The 18,121-nt window shown below is 39.2% G+C and overlaps 1 long non-coding RNA gene across 2 annotated transcripts in view; it reads left to right on the plus strand.

Annotated features, from left to right (window-relative positions):
• Positions 1 to 18,121, plus strand: part of LOC122554268 — a 76,395-nt gene that overhangs the window by 32,963 nt on the left and 25,311 nt on the right. For both annotated transcript variants that reach the window (XR_006312953.1, XR_006312952.1), the window contains exon 2: positions 1,241 to 1,363. This is a non-coding gene — a long non-coding RNA (uncharacterized LOC122554268). The remainder of the gene's footprint in view (positions 1 to 1,240; positions 1,364 to 18,121) is intronic.

An 18,121-nucleotide genomic window follows, 5' to 3' on the forward strand; every position in this document is an offset into this window, starting at 1 on the left:
GAAAAGCTATGACATTGAATCTTTTGCTCATCTCCCACCCAGCTTTCACCTCCCATGTTCAGAATACTAAAACTTGCAGTTCAGTATCATTGTTCTGTGCTGGTCTGTGTACAGATAAACATAAAAGATTTACAACCAGTGATGATAGATGTTTTCATCAGATGGGCTTTCTATCCATGCACCCAGCTCTTCAATCGACAATGGTACAGATTATAAACCCCTTTACAATGGTTGAAAAATGACATTTAGACTATAATACCGAAAGCCAAAATAGAGGCTTCAAAGACGGCAACAGTCTAGCTGATCATCAATGTTGATAACATCCGCACAAAATACAGGACCTCTAAGATGCTTTAGAAGTTGGCAAGTATATAGTAGACTACACAAACAAAAATTTGCAATACTGCACTTATAAATAGAGTCGACAGAGTTCTCTAGTTCTCTCAAAGAACTTGTATCAAAGCAGTACCTCAAACCTGAAATAAGACAGCTGACTTAGCGACAGCCTGAGTGAGTAAACTGAAGCAAACAGCAGTTAATTATTAATATAATACATCTCAACAAATGTTCTCCTAATCTGGAAAAAGTAAAAAAGACTCTTTGTCCAGTCAAATCACATGATTAGGCCCTGCATCCTAAATCAGTATTACGTCCCTTCTAACTATGTACTACAGTGCAATTGTAAATTCAATCATACCACAAAATCACCATAGATCAAATCAGCAAGAATACTTTAAAATGAAGATTTACTATCTAAGCACATGCTGCAATTAATACCTAGTACATCATTGGCAGGATCAGATGACCAGAATAAATCATCGTGCTTTCCTGGCTGGGTTTGATGTCACTTAAATCCTTTGACTGGATCAATATTTTATAAATTATTGATGTGCCATTTTCCCATTTAATGTTTTGAATCAATTAGGGACATTGCTGATAATTTTATATTGTTTTTGTTTCTACTTTGTAACATATTACGTTGTACATCTACATGTGGCTGTTGGGTCCAAAGCATTGACCCCATATTTTTCTGACACTTGATTCAAGCACTGAATATATTTAGTGAAGCTGTCAATAAAAATGTCAATTTAAGCTCATTGGTTGGAAGGGGTGATGGGATGATCTAATTAAAGAACATGTACTTTCAAGTCTGGTTAGCTCTGAGCTGGCATTAACAGGATGAATTAGAAGGAGTGCAGCTTAGAAATATGTACTAACATGACTGCCTTTCATCTTCCAGTTGATCAGTGGGATGAACAGCGGGGATGTCGAAATTTGGGTGCCACAGTTTAAACTGCCTAATTTTCCATGTTGAGACTGAAATAAACTGTATGACAGACTGGTCGATTATTTTGCATTAATGGTAAGTACTTCTACAATCAAGTTGAATTCAATGCTATTAATTCCGGAAACAGGAAAATATTTTGAGTGTTGAAGCATGACTCTAATATTTGCAAACTGCACATTTCTGGTACGGATTCGGAGGGATCGTCTCCTGCCTGTTAGCAAACAAACACCCAAATGGTGAACTTCTTTGTGGATTTTATGAGGAGTATGTTTGGTGAAATTCACTGGTTACTTAGTGTGGGTTCAAACCCAGTACTGGGCATGTTTGGTAATGTGGACTGACTGTTCAGTGCAGCATGCAGGGAGTTTCATACTGTTTAAAGATGTCCATTTTTTTAGATGAAGTGTTAAACCATATCTTTAACTGTTTATTCACATAGCTGTGATAGATTCTATGACATTGTTCAGAGCAGGCAATTGATGAGTATCTGGTCAGTATCTTCCTGTCAACCAGCTGGCCAGTCATTGAGTGACTGTTAATAGGACCTTGAAGTAGCTCCCTTACTTGCCTGCAACTGTGGCTGCACTCACTATTAATTGAGAGTAAAGCACTTAAGCATTTCCTGAGGATGCAATGAGGTGCCATGTGAATGCAAGTTAATATTTTTCCAAATTAGACTTTGATTACTTCAAAAGTTAAAGACGATAAATAAAATTAAAAACATGGGAATCCAAGCGATGACAAAAAAGGGAAATAGAAGTTGCTTTTATGTTGCTGTCTAGATCTCAGAGGAATGGCCTAAGTACACTGCTCTCTCTTTCGTGCCTTGAATAGTGTGGACAGTCCCCATATAAATCATTGTCAACAGCTGAGTTGCAGCATGTAGTACATAGATACACAAATTGATTGTGACTACTAGGCTAGTGCACCCTGAATAGTCAAATTATGGCTGCAGTGTTTACAGTGCCTGCCCAGCAGCTCATCTTATTCACAGCCTTACCAGTGGATGGAGGGAATTGCAGCTTCATGGGCTGCAGCCAAGGATTATTCTTGGGTACCATCCCTGACATGCAGGAGGAGACGAGGAGAAGGTGGCAAAGTAGGGTTACAGGAATTAATTGGAGCTGATAGGAAGTCTCCAATTGATGGGGTGAGTTTGATAATTGGGACTGGATCGGGGCTGCTGAGATGAGTGCTGGAAAGAGAGGTGCGTCTGCTGTTGGTGGTCAGTGTATGGAAGGCTTGAAATCAGTGTGGGAGGAGAAGTCAGGAATTAGTGCTGCAATGAGGTTGATCTGAATGCCGGCAAGAGGTATCAACTGTCATGTTGGGGAATAGGCTACTCTTGGGACTGCAGGGAGTGGGGAGGGGGAGCAGTCTACATTTGGAGGGAGAGGGGGAGACTGTCAACCATGATGGAGGGATAGGTCTATGACTGGGCCAGGCATGACGGGGCAAATAGGCCTGTCATTGTGGGGGGGGTAGTGGTGGGCAATGTTTGGGTTTAGCAGGTGAGGCCTGGGATCAGGGTCTGAGGGTGAGGTTAATGAGAGGCCTGAGATCAGGAGGGACTGGAGAGCTGGAGGTGTGCCTGGAGTAAGGAAGCTGCTGATTGAGAATTCCATAAGGAGGCTGGTGGTCAGGAGTGGAGGAGGCTGAAATGTTCCATTCAGGAGCTGGGAAGAGTGATGCTACTCCATCTGGAAGACAATGTGCTAAGTTTCCTGACTACTAAGAAACGCACCTTGTGGCATCTAGGTGCTACAAGAAGTTAATATATCCATCATTATAAGGATGGTGACAGGTGTCCAACATGGAGGAGTTAACAGCAGGGTCTCCAGTATGAAATGGCTATATTTAGACCATGATGTTTCCTGAAGGGAATTGCACTGTAGAAAACCATGAACTCGAATAGCTTTTACTACCATTCTTTTTGGCGAAACTTGCATTTATATGATGATGTTTACTCTCTATCCCTGGCAAAGTTAACAAAAAGCGCATAAGCAGCTTCAAGGAAACTCCAGGCCTATGTTGAAAACAAAGTGGGACTTCCTGATTGTGGTGCTGAATAAGTACAGCAGGTCAGATAGCAACCAAGGGGCAGGAGAATCAACGTTTCAGGCATAAGGCCTTCATCAGGAATCATGCCCAAAATGTCGATTCTCCTGCTGCTCAGATGCTGCCTGACCTGCTGTGCTTATCCAGCACCACAGTCTCGACTCTGATTGCCAGCATCTGCAGTCCTCACCTTCTTCTAGGGACTTCCTGATTGCAAGTTATATGAAATGACTGCAGGAAATGACTGCAGGAGAACTATGTCTCAGGAACTGCTGGCCACAGAAGACTCTATAAAATCAACTAGAGGGGACTGCAATAGCAACAGATTGTACTTATGTAGCACCTTCAACATAAGGTTTTCAAGGTGTTTCACAGGAATATGCACCAGAGTATTATCAAACAAAATTTGACACTGAACCACATGATGATGCATCATGGTAAAGTCACTGCACCACTAACTCTTCCAGCACCACTAATCCAGAATCCCACTAACTCAAAAGCTCAGGCTTAAGATCTGGGGTAAGAGTTCAAATTCCATCACATTAAATGATGAAATTAATAAAATCTAAAATGTCAAGCTGGTTTTACTAATGGCGATCATAAAACTATCATTGATCTTCTTCATAAACTTATATGGTTCATTAAAGTCCTTTTGTCTGATCTTGATTTGGCCTATATGTGATTCCAGATTTGCTGTATTGACTTATAACCATTCTCTGAAATGTCCAAGTAAGCCATTCGCTTTAATGACAATGAGAAACAGACAACAAAAGCAATGCCCACATCTGATGAAAGCATAGATTTTAAAAAGTTGATTAGCACAGGTAACCGAAAACTCGAGTCACAAATGTAATTTTTAAGTAGGGTCTTGAACGACTGGAGATCTAAGATGACTTTCAATAATTTATAAAGTTTTTCAGAAAAATTATATAATCAAGCAGACAAATACAATTCAGAACTGCCAAATGAATATATGCATGATGAATAAAAATATGAGTGATATAATGAAAGTGATAGAATTAGCACATAAAATTTAAGTAACAATAGACAGAATTTTTGATATCACTGTAATGTTAATAGTCAATTACAAGATAAGTAGTGGAATACACAACCAGTAAGGGTGTGTTAAATGACTGTGGAGAGTCTGTTGAGGCTTTGTAATGGATTGGTGAGAGAAATCTTGCTGAGTACTCAGAGCAATTTTAGTTATTGTGCTTCAGTGAAGATATAGATGCATTACAGAGGGAGCAATGTGAGAGATCAAACACCAAGAATAATCTGAGGTGTAATAGGAGGGAGAGTTGGAAAGATTAGACAAACTCAAATTCTAGAGGCTAGAGCAGATTAATGGAAAATCCAAATAAGACAAATGAAGAAGGAATGAGATGGATAACCTAAGCCTAAATATTATTTCGAGTTGCCATAAATTTAAATGAATGGAACTTAAGTGTAACCCATATATTGGAAAGAATGTGTACTCAAGGGTTGATAAATGTTTGGAATAATCAACTAGGCAAAGCATTGGAGTCTTTTGTGTTCGGGGGTTCAAATGCTGATTTGGCTGATTGGTAGAAGTATGAATATCAATGATTACTGTTTCTGACCTGAGTTTATTCTCTTCCAAATTTGGTAATTTTTTTAAAAAGTTGGACTTCTGGAAGCCTTTATCCTAGAACCAGAGAACGACAGAATCACAGAATGACACAAGACAGAGGGAAGGCATTTAATCCATTGGTAGAGCTATTCAACTTGTCCCACTTACCTGTACTTTTCCCATAGCCCTGACAATTTTTCCCAGCATATGTTTATCCAAATCTCATTTGGAAGTAATGATTGAACCTGCTTCCACCACCATTTCAGGCTGTGCATTCCAGATCAAAAATACCTGTGGAGTAGAAAGAAATGTTTTCGATGCCATTTCTGTTTTTTTTTACCAATAACCTTAAACCTGTGTCCAATAGTTACTGACCATACTGCTGCTGGAGAAATTTTACGTTCAATTACTTCAGTGAGGTGTTAGTAACTGCTTTTGATATCATGACAGTATTGGACCCCAGTGTGGCATTGAGTAGCTCTAACAAAACTGCAGGCAATTCATATTGAGTGGAAATCACTCCACTGTTCTAAGTCACACAAACAGAAAAGAAGATGGTCGCAGTTGTTGGATATAAATCATCTCAGTCCCAGGATGTCTCTGCAGGAGTTCCTCAGCATAATCCCTTGGCCCAACCACCTTTAGTGCTTAATCAATGACCTGCACACGAAGTAGCTATATTCACTGATGATTGCACAATGTTCATCACCATTCAGACTCCTCGGATACAGAAGCAGTCCACGTCCATATGAAATAAGATATGGATGAAAATCAAGCTTGGGCTGTTGAGTGACAACTTACACACCATACAAGTGCCTGACAAGAGAGAATCTAACCAGAAACTCTTGGCATTACCATCACGTATTCATCCACTATCATTAAAATTGACCAGAAACTGAATTTGATCAGTCATATAAACAATGTGGCTGCAAGAGCTGGTCAGAGGCTGAGAATTCTGTGGTATGTAGCTTACTTTCGACCCTCCACAAAGCCTGTCCACCATCTACAAGGAGAAGTGAGGAGGGTGCTGGAATAGTCTTCACTTAACACTCTAACAACACATTAGAAGCTCGACATCACTCAGAACAAAACAACTTACTTTAATTGGCACCACATCCTCATACATTCCTTCCCTCCATCATTGAAGCACAGTGGCAGCAGCAAACACCATCTACAAGGTGCTCAGCAGTAACCATCAAGGCTCTTTGGATAGCATCTTCTAAACAGCAACCTCTCCCTTCTAGAAGGACAAAGGCAGTTGATACACAAGGACACTATTGCAAGCTGGTTCCCCTCCAAGTTGCACACTAACCTGACTTGAAACTATATCGTCATTCCTTCATTGTCACTGGTCTCAAAATCCTGCAATCCCCTTCCGAAAGCATTGTGCATGTCCCAACACCCCCCGTGGTTCAAGGATGTAGCTCACCATCACCTTCTCAGAGGCAATTAAGGATGAGAAATAAATGTTGGCCTAGTCAGCAACACAAATAATAAAAATGTTCATGAATTTGAACAATTCCTGAAAAAAAATCTCATTTTAACTTTCTCTGTTTCCCCACTCTCTGCACATAGTTGAAATCCTTCATCCCTGGTATAATACAATTAAGACTCTGCCTGAGAACTTAATGCTCTTCCTAAAATTTGGTTCCTTGAATTAAACACAACACTTAAGATTAAGTCGGGTACAAACGTTTACCAATATGTTCCTTGTTTTTGCTTATTTTGTAAACCGTTTGGGAGGTTTAAGGTTAGTGGCCTTAGGGAGAGAGTCGTAGGATGGGGCTACCAAATCACAAGGCCTCAAAGGTAAGCAACTGGAACAAGGAGATATGATAGCAGATTTATCTTAAATCCACCAAGTCCGCATCTGGAGGGAATAAGTTGCTGGGTCAGAAAACCTGGTCAACAACAGTTAAAGTTGAAAAGTAAAATGACATTGAGGTTCAAACCCTTATTTTCATGTTTAAAATGGTAGCCACCTACTTGGATCAAGTTGGTGGCCCACTATGTTCTAATCTCAGTAACAATTGGAAATATGTGCACTGAAGGTGGGTATGGGTTGGAGAATAAATATCTGACCATTTAGTCCTCCACACCCAACACAAACCTGTAAATATTTTAATGATACAATTCAGCCCATACCACGAATAATCCAAAAGGAAAAAAAACAGTAAAATGTGCAAATTACACATACTGAGCTGACTCACCTTGTATTCCTCAAAATGGAGGTCCATCATAACCAATACATTAATTTGCAAGTATTGCTTTATTTTACTGCTTTTCTTTCTGTCTGGGAAAGCTTAGGAATTTGGATATTTCTCAACAACCTATTAATATGCCATACTACCTTCAAAGATTTGGCTACATAATTGACCTGGTCTCTCTGCTCCTGCAGCTCTTTAAAAGTATTTTGTTTCAACTTTTCACCTCTCCCCATTGTCCTGACCAAAATAGATCACATCAGAGTTACTTGTGCTAAATTTCATCTGCCATGTGTCTGCTCATTTTATGATGTGCAGATATCTTTCTCGGTACGTCACTTGCACCTTATTGGTGTTTACCTTTCTGAGTTTCATGTTTTCTGCAAACATTGAAACAATGACCTATCCAATTCATGGTCACTAATTAAGACCAAAAAAAAGCAAAGGTCTCAATACCTAACCACTGGTGCAAACAATCATGGTGCTTTAATACCACAGGCTTCAGTTTTTCTAACAAGTCATTCACTATATATAAGAAACAATGGAGAGCATGAAAATACTGAAATTAAATATTAATGTTCCCTTATGTTTGCATATTGTTCTTTCTTGCCAACTGGATCCACTGTAGACACAAAATAGTGTCATCCAGTTAAACATGCAAGGACAATTAAGGATGTCAATAAATGTAGGCCTAGCCAGCAATGCACACATCTTTCTGAAGAATAAATAAAAATAACGTTACTTAACACTAACCTCAAATGTGCATTTCTTGAGATGTGGTATTTCCATATCTCTGTCACTCACTTTTTGCATTCACAAGTACAAAAATGTATTAGTTTGTACTATTATTCAGATCACCATTGCTGTTTCATGCCCAAAAATTGCATTTGCCTAAATTCATTGAAGTTTGTAAGGACTCCACATCAAAAGAAAAAAATTCTGCCCTTCAACATGAGCTGGATTCAAATCCAGGAATGTAACTCACTGCATTGTGTGTATCAACTTTCATAAAATGCCATCTAGATTTGATCACGTTTGCTCCTGAATATGGATAATTAACTTGCACCATTTAAAATAATTCACTAGATGTACTATTTTGGCAATAAAGCACAATGTAGACAAATGCATACCATGCAATTTTCTCTTTCCCAGATGTTTTACACTTCAAAGAAGGATTTCATCATGAGGCATCTATACCCTCTGAGAGCTAGATCTCTATTTTGTTGTAACACAATTGGAGCCCCTTTTGCAAAATGGTAGACCTAGGAACATATTGGTAAGCTAAAACTATGGGTTCAGTTGGTTTTTGATTTGACATTTAAGGGCAAATTTCATTGCACAACACCCAGCAGCCAGTTGCCTGGTTGGCTCAGTACCTATTCTACATTTTGCCCGGGTACTTTTGAGGGCAGACTTCAGTCTGCAGCTGCAATAGGCACACACCCCTTAGGGATAGTTATTGACATGGGAGGAGGAACAGTTGCCATCCCTTGACTCATTTCCTTGAGAAATAAAAGTAAGGTTCACTTTTACAATTTTTACAGACTTGCTCTTTAAGCATTCAGAACGGTCTGTGAAGCCTCTTTCGAGCTGCCCTTCTTCTTAAATCCTCGTCTCAACACAATTTTACTCCAGTTGTGCGCTGTTAAGAAGTTTCCATCCATCTTATTTAAGCCTGCGGTATTTCTCAACAATGCAAAGACAAGGAGAGAAGAACATTCTCTTCCTCTTTTACATTACAGCGTAATTTCAGTCCAGAGTTGAATCAAGAAGCAGACATTTGGGGATTGTGGGGGTGGTGATGGAGCATTATACTCTCCTTTTCCTTGTTACTTTTGTCTCCTCCCCTTCAACAGACAATAGTTTATGGAAAAAGTGGAGAGCTTTTTGTGTGTCATTCATCACCATTTCAGACCTACTTAGCTTTATAAATTGAAGTCATAGCAGAAGTAGGTCCATCTTGGAAATACCCTATGTTATCTTTGGATTCTCTCAAAAACTAAACAAAAAGTCATCCAGAAAAACTACCTTCCAGGCTAAACATACACGGACAGAAGTCGAGTTTGCCAAAATTGCTGACTTCATTGCTGCTTCTAATTTCCTCTGAAAAATATTTGTCTTGCCACAGTGATATTTTTATTGATTAAAGAAGTACTCTTTACTTTCTCCAACTCTTCTTGAGAAATACCACTGATAAGAAGCTCACATTTGATGAAACCTTGATCATCACAAAAATAAATGGTTCTGACTTGTTTGAATTGCAGCGAAAGATTGTGGTCTTTGTCAGGCAGGAAATCTGGAGCACTGAAAGCTCTTTGTTACCATGGAGATGGGAAAAACACATTACAAGTCTGATTCTCCTTCCAAGACTGATGAATTTACCTGATGCTGTTTAACCCTTCCAACAGTCAAGACTTGATACTATCTGTCCATAATACAACTAAATGGTCACTTCACTTTGTGTGCCTTATGCGCCCAGTTGAACTTGGTATAATCATTTCCCCAAGCTAACTTCACATGGTCCATCTTCAGAAACCTTTTCAATAGCCTTCCACTGATTTAAACCAAAGAAAATGCTGGATAAAAAAGACCAAGACCCTTCCAGATCAACTTCCATCATCCTTGTAATCACATGACAATTGAGTTTTTGACCAATTAGAGCAACTAATCTTAAAAGCTTGGATCATTGCCTAAATATCCAATATTTGGAATGACAACTATTACTATCAATCACATTCAATATCTATCAGAAAATCATATTGTCTAGGAGTTTTTAATTGTTAGCAAGATACCTGGAGGCCAATCAAGTATCAAAGAGAGCAATTATCAGAAAAATTTACTCCTAGTTCTCCAGTTTTAGTTTTTCAGTGAAAAGAGTTGGAATTCTGTTTACATAACGCATTGATTTTCAAATCAGTGCTACAGGCTAATACACCTCCCCTTTTAGTTTGCTAAATGGAAGTTCTTTTTAAAAAATAAAAATCACTTTCTTTCTCAGTCGACACGTGAAAGCTTACAGCTCTGCACTTCATCTCCTCCACATTGGAGAGTCAATGGACAAAATGTCCTTCCTGCTTGATGGCCTGTGGGGAGGGGGATATTTAATCATGTGGTGACAGTTGGGACCTTATCATTTCCCCATCTCCATCCTGACTAAGTCCATGGCAGGGAGGCCATGGACCACCTTTCCACTTTGCAAGCAATTATTGCCCATTTGAGGCCCTTTTCCCATAGCCAACAGTATTCAACTGATAATGGATTTGGCAGGGGAAGGGGGCTCACAATACAGGGTACACAACAAGTAACCCCACAAACCCACACCCACCACTATTAATTACTGATGCATTCTCCTGACAATGCTTCTACAAATCAGAGTCCATTTGCTAATCAATCAGAACTATCCTTTTTTATTTCATTTCAATCCTATCCTTCCATTATAAATGTTGTTTTCCCTTTACTTTGGTATTTCTTGGAAATTGTCCTGATGAGTGGAAAATGAAAAGCTTTGACAAAACGTATAATTTTCAGCAATATTATTAAGATCCAGCCGAGACATTTTCCCAGAATTTAAAACCAGTGGCAAAGGGGCAGTGACCTTGTGGAAAGTTACCAACAAAGATGTAGCAGGCTTAGAGAATGGATTTTCTCTTTCCCAATGTGCCTTTGAATTGGGCACTACCTGTAGCATCCAGCAATAGTGGAAGCAGCATTCAGATTGAAATCAGCCAATTAGACAGGATAATTCTCACAGACAACAAAACAAGAAGTTGGAAGTACGGATCATAATTTGTATTTTAATCCTCTCACAGAGAATAAATTTGTGGCAAGACTATAAAATGGAAGCCAAAATTACAATAAAAATGCTTTAAAATATATTTTTCAATAAATCATGAATTTTTACATATTCCTCTGAGAGAATGAGAATCCACATTTACAAAATTAAGTTTACAGGGCCAAGGAGTTGTTCCTCAATAATAACGTTTAAAGTGCTATTAAGAATTCAGTCGCATCCTTTCAACAAGGTTTATTTTCTTCAATGAATAATGTGAAAAGGTTGAAGTTTATGCCAATTCATTGATTCTGCTGGTAGTATCTACAGACGCTGTAACAACAGGAGATGTGGAGGAGTAGAGAGTTCTATTATCAGAGCTTGATAAAATGCTGGAGTGGAGAAGAAGCAGGATATTCAGCAACAGGCACTCAGCATCATGACTGACAAGTCAACTCTTTCATTGAGCACTAAGTTGCTGCACTTCCAAAACCTGATATCAGAAAAGCAGCTACTTCAGCGCTCAGGCAATGAGCTGTCTCTTGATTACGTCGAGTTGAGCATCTCCAGATTTGTGTTTTGTTCTAGGAAGTAAACAGAATTAACCCAGTAAAGATTCTCACCCACTCCAATGCTTCTCATTCTTTGTGAGGCAGTATCTTTATCCCACTCTCTGCCTTCCAATTGCAACATTAGGAATTGAGTTGAAAGGGGTTGTGCATTCGTGCGTTCCTACAGTCACTGGGACTCTACAATCAAGAAACCAGCACTGACGAAGACATCTGGCATTAACAGCTTTTAAAGTTGTTTCCAAAAATAAACATTCTTTTAAAAATGATCTTTTTTTTGAAAATCTTTGCAAAAGCTGAAATGCATTCACAATTGTTGTGTGTACCAAGTAATGACCATTTTTGGCTGTGTTGACTGAGAGTTTTAACATGCCAATTTTTCCTCAAAAGGATCATTTCAAATCTATTCACTGCATGTCTGATAATATCGTGATACTTTATTTTTAACTGATGACATTATTGCTTCAGGAAACTCTCCCCTCATCACCCACCCATTACTAAAAAGTTCTGATTCTGTGGTTATTGAATCATGTTTCCTCTCTGATACAAATTGACGATAATGTCTGTCAAGCTCTTCCTGTCTGGCTTAAACAGTAACGCAATTGCTTTTTGTCTTCAGCTTATTGCATCAGTCAGGGGCAATGTTCATAAAAGGCTGCATCCTGCAGAAATGACAGTTCCATGACTTCATTCATCATTTTACTGCTTTTAGCCTCAGTCCAAGCTTATTCTGTAAACCATACCTCATTGCTGACAGCATTGGTAAAGATTGCAGTTGCAGGGTTTTGTACTGTATGTAAGTGAAATAGGAAGTTTACAAACCTCACATATTTCAATTATTATGCAGTGTCCTGGTAACAATAACATTTATAATAATAACATTTGTCATTTATAATTTGTCTTTCATTTCTGATACACTTCGCATAAGTATTATAAAACAGAATTTGAGACATTGTCATGAAGTAGTCAATATTGGGGCAGATAATTAGACCCTGGATCAAATAGGAGCTATTGAGCATCTTTTAAAAGACAAAATGAGGTGGGCAGAGTCAAGAAAGGAAATTCTGTGTGTAGAATCTTTGAAAGTGCCGTAAGATGGCCTGGTTATAGTCAGGAATGTGCAGGAGGATAGGATTGGAGGAGCTCAGATATCGTGAAATTATAGGAGATTACAAAGATAAGGTGGAGCAAAGTCATGAGGGAAATTATGTTTTTCTCAGGCACTCTGGTGTATTATTGCTTTCTGCTCTTTGTATCGGGCAATCTTTTATTCTAAGTTCTTTCCAAGACTTGATCTTCAGTTCACCTTCTTGCTTCCCCCTTGTTCCTGCAACTTTCATTCAGTTAATTTCCATGCTCACAGACTTGCAAAGCATTAACTACAATCTTGGGCCAAATGCCCTATGACTACTGACAATTAATTTAAATCATATAGGCACCGAGGAAGCATTGAACTGTGACAACCTCAGGACTTTCCAAAGTATAGTACAGTGAATCAAGTCATTTTTTGAAGTTTACTGCCCTGTGGCATTTTTTGCAGTGCTGGAGAACAGATATTTTGAATTTTCAAGAGAGTCGTGGTGGATCTAAATGTAAGGTAAGAGAAGTTGGCTGGACTGTCAAGGAATATGTCTGCTTCAGTAATATATTGTTGTAGTTCCTCATGGACTGATGCATAATTTGGAAAAGCATCATGGGTAGTAGACAGAGGGAACAGAAAGATGGAGCAGTATTTAAAAGGAGGAGGAAGCATCTGTAATCCATATGCCATGGACAAGTTATGTGTGAGCAGATAACTAGACTTCAGTTCTCCTAAGATGTAATCCCAATATCACAACTACTGTAAATGTTACCATCTTTCAATTCATTTGCTACATAGCATCACAGCATCCTCTTGGCCAAAAGTGTAAAATAAAATTTTCCAACGCCTAACCATTCCAACTACTTTTTCAATAAAAACCTCCAATTGCACATACAAAACCATTGAAATTCCCTGGCATTGTGCTAAGCCTACTGCTGTAGCAAGGTTAGCGGATGGCTGCTGATTTTCACTGGGTGGCTGCGGATGACCAATAGCAGGATAAACAAACAACACTGGCTTTGCACTGTGTGGGACAGGTGGCAGCAGCAGTTTGAGCTGTTTGGCTGAGGGGCAACTGCAATTGGTGGAATAGCAGTGGTAGCAGAATGAGTGCATTCATCCTGAGAGAGAGATCAACTCTGTTGTGCACAATGGAGCCCCTGTCATACCACCAGCATTGGTCACTCACCAATCCTTGTGTAATATGCTGGAACACAGGCTGCTTGGCTGATGTGAAAACCAACGAGTCTCTTTGAGCACTGGTACCTGACAGGCAGCAGTTTGAAACTGCATGGCAACTGGTACACAGCACATGTCTGAGATTCCATTACAGCACTGAGACACTTTGGCTTCTGGAGTGAAAACTGACACATTGGTCACAAGACACATCATCACAGCGGAGTCTGCAAATGCTGTCGTAGAGTTAGCCATCAGGTCCACCTCGAAAGGTTGGACTCCAAGCAGAATGTGAAGCTCTGCACTGCATTTGAACCACCCATGCTCATTTCATTGACAGTGATGTAGGCTGTCCAGTAGGCATCTTAATAGGAATGACCATTAGCATCTTCCCATGTGTCTCTCCCCACTAAAGTCCTCACCTGCGTCTCCTGGAGCAGAATCCATCTGCAACCTTGCACACAGTTATCACACAAATTAGTCTTTCCCAGCCTTTCATGTACTCAATGACGAATGATCACAACGTGACCCTCACCTGTATCAGAGCTGAGGGCTGTCAGATGAAGTGGCACTACCTCACCGTCACATGTCAGCTGTTCCTCATGGCTTTCTCAGGAGGCTGCAGTTGCTGTCTAACCAGCTGCCATTAGACAGCTGAAAGCAGAAATACAGAAGGGTAGGGGTTGGGTGAGGGGTTGAGATGGCAGATGGTAACAATCAAACTACACTTCATGCCAGACAGCAGGATGCAGGGTGAGATGGGAGTTGAGAAGAGACATAAAGCAAAAACAGTCACCCTGCATGTGTTCAGCATTGCTGCATATATTGGTTTCTGTCCCAGCTGGCTGCATGCTACACAGCACCATCTCCACGTAGCTTAACCTATGTGGAATCACTAGGAATTGGATATGAAGCAGGTGGCAGTATTGCTTGTGTGAATGTGAGGTGGAGTATCTGAATGATAGACCTGAGTTCCAATTGCAGAGATTGATGATGGGTGTGTAATAGAGCTGTTCTGTGCATTGGGGAGCTGCAAGAAAGTTTAGTGAACAGTGCATTCACTGACCTCACTCACAGCTGTTTCCTGCCCACTAGTCACTTCTCTATCTTTACTAACATACTACCTCCAACACATGAGCTCTTATCTTATGAGTTAATCTTTTGTGAGGGACCTTGTTGAATGCCTCTGGAAGTCCAAATACAACATATCTGCTGGTTCCCTTCTCTCTACTCTAGTTGAGATTTCCTTGAAAAACACCTGATAAATTAGTCAAGCATGATTTCCTTTTCTTGAAACCATGCTGACTCTGCTTAATCAGATTATTATTCTGCTATTACCTACTTAAGATCTGATTCCAACAATAGCTATTAGACTAATCAGCCCATAAGTGCCCGCTATTTGCCTCTCCCTCTTTTTGAATAGGATGTCACGTTGGCAGTTTCACAAGGCCTCCAACACTTCTCCACAATCCAAGGATTTTTTGGAAACTTACAGGCAAAGCATTCATTATCCATGTAGCTACGTCTTTTAGGATCTTATGATACAAACCATAGGACAAGGAGTCCTATCTGCCTTTAGCCCAATTAGTTTGTCAATACTACTTCTCAATGATGGTGATGGTATTTAGTCCCTCAGTGTGATGCTGGAAAAGCACAGCAGGTCAGGAAGTATCCGAAGAGCAGGAGAACTGACATTTTGAGTATAAGCTCTTGATTCCCAATGAAGGGTTTATGCCTGAAATGTCAATTCTCCTGCTCCTCAGATGCTACCTGACCCGCTGTGCTTTTCCAGACAGCACCATACTCTTGACTCTGATGTTCAGCATCTGCAATCTTCACTTTCTCCTACTTAGTTTCTCCCCTATATCTTTTAGAATTAATGGGATGTTTGAAGTATCTTCCACCATAATGAATGATTCAAGTTTAACTCATCTGCCATTCTTTTGTTTCCTGAAACCATCTCCCCAGTTTCATTTTCTAAGTGGCCTATATTCACTTTGCCTTCTCTCTTCCTTTATACATAATGTAAAGAAGCTCTTATTGTAGTTCTTTATATTCCTCTCTAGTTTCACCTTGTACTTTATTTTCTCTGACTTTATATCTTCTAGTCCTTCTTTGCTGGATTTTGAATTGTTCCAGTCTTCAGGGCTATCATTATTTTTGGCTCCTTAAATCCTTTGTCTTTCAATTTAATATTCTCTCTAACTTCTTTAGTTAGCCATAGTTGGGTCATGGTTTATACCATGCTTAGAATTTTTCTTCCTTGCTGGAATGTATTTTTGCTGAGAGCCATTGATTACCTCTTTAAATGTCTGCCACAGCTTGCTTACTGTCAGTCCTGCTCATCTATCTGTCCAGTTCACTGCAGCCAACTTTAACCTCATTTCATTGTAATTCCCTTTATTAAGTTAGACACAGTTGTTTCTGACCCAAGTTTCTCACTCTCAAACTTAAATTAAACTTTATCATGTTATGATCACTATTTCCTATATACTTTGAGGTTATTAAAACCTACCTCATTGAACTCCTTGCAGCACTGGTGCCATGTCCTAGGGTCAGACTCTAGTTACTGATGCTCCTGGTCACCTTTCCACCCACATTTCCTTTTCAAGATTGCCTTGTTAGCCTCCTTGCTGTATGTAGAAACATCCCTTGCCCTCTCACCGACTGTACTAATGCTTCCTGAAATCCTGAGAACCCTCCCTGTTTCTTATTGCTCTATTTCTTTTACTTTTGCTTTTTACCAATTTCAGAGACATTCTGTATCAATTTTGGCTCAATGATGCTACATTATTTTCTTTGATATTAACATACTAATAATAACCAAGGATTGGTGAAACAAATAATGTGGGTTCTTATTTGAAGATGAGACTGTATACAGATAATATTCACTATGAGCTGAGTATGGTACATCTAATTTCTATCACCACTATTCATGGAGTTAATAATGGGACTAATACCATATTCTGCTGAACCAGCTGATGATAGACTATATTTTAAGGTATTTCCTCTTAAAGACATTATGTACATTAAATTAAAGCATCATGCTGACTTCAAAACCAAATGATTGCCCTTAAAATAAATCCAGCTACTTAGAAAAAAAGGAAAAATAACTTGTGCCTGAATTAACTTTAACACAGGAGCAATAAATGTACAATCCTCCAAAATGCATTGGTAGTTTGCTTCTCCATCCAGCTTTGGTTACGATGAACTTTGTCAGAGATTCTATACATTTTCAGAATGTTAGTTATGGTTGCTTTGTTTATGTTGCCTTCATCACAATAAGGTTATTTAAAGTTTCTCTTTGTGGTATTGTTCTGATTTTGCATCTGTTTCATCACAATATCATGATACTTGGTATTTACACTTGAAGTAAGCTTGGCTCTGGGAATATCCCAAGGATTTCTGAGAAATTCCAGATGTTGTACTCAAAATTTCTTACCTGCTGGTCTTGGGCAGCTTTCATTTTTCCCTGTTGTCCACGGAGTACATCATGCTCTCCCAGGAGTATCAATGACTGATGATGGGGAGTTTTGCCCACACTTGACTGCCACTGTTTTTCATGGTCGTAAAATGTCTTAATACACACTTGCATGTCAATATATCTGCAAGCAAGGAACTCATCAAACCCACAATGAAACTTGAGTAACCAGGGTGAGATAATAGAATAAAATTCTGTGTAATGGATCCCAGGTTTGGAATCTAAACTCATGGCACACATTGGGTTCGATGTTGGTTTGTTGTGTCATCGTCATCATCATTAGATGACCCTTGATCTTTGGGTATATAATCTGATGGTGTCAAGGGCTCATGTTCTTTACTGTTCACCATATTGCTCATTTGTGTGTAAATGATCCAGTTACCTTCATCATCTTTTATAGCCTGGCTAGAAAATTTGTGGATATTGTCTTGATGCCATTTGGTATGCACTGTTGATGGTTTAGAATGATACAGACTCTTTTTACAGAATGAGTATTGATATATGTTTCACTTTCACACCAGCTCCTTTCTTCTTGCTCCATGTGAAAGAATGAGGGTTAAATATTCTGCTCAGTCACATCTTCAAAATCCATGCTCCCACGAAACACCACCATGTAGATATCTACTTTAAAAACACTTAGAAATCTTCAAACAGCATAGCTGCTTACAAGTTACATTTATCTCTTTGATGTAAATATCCAGATCATATGAAATGACATATGAAAAGATAGTGGGGGTTCTTTATTTAGTATTTTATTAGTAGCCTTCTGATTAACAGAGTGGACTGGATCAGAGTCCGTAAACTGACCCCAGTGAAATACTATATACCCTTGGACATTGAAGTCTGTTTTGCTTGCAAAGCTCAATGTGCCTAATGCATTCTATTGCTTGTAAGGTCTTCT

The sequence above is a fragment of the Chiloscyllium plagiosum genome, chromosome 11 (assembly GCF_004010195.1).
Source record: "Chiloscyllium plagiosum isolate BGI_BamShark_2017 chromosome 11, ASM401019v2, whole genome shotgun sequence".
NCBI classification, from domain to species: Eukaryota; Metazoa; Chordata; class Chondrichthyes; order Orectolobiformes; family Hemiscylliidae; genus Chiloscyllium; species Chiloscyllium plagiosum.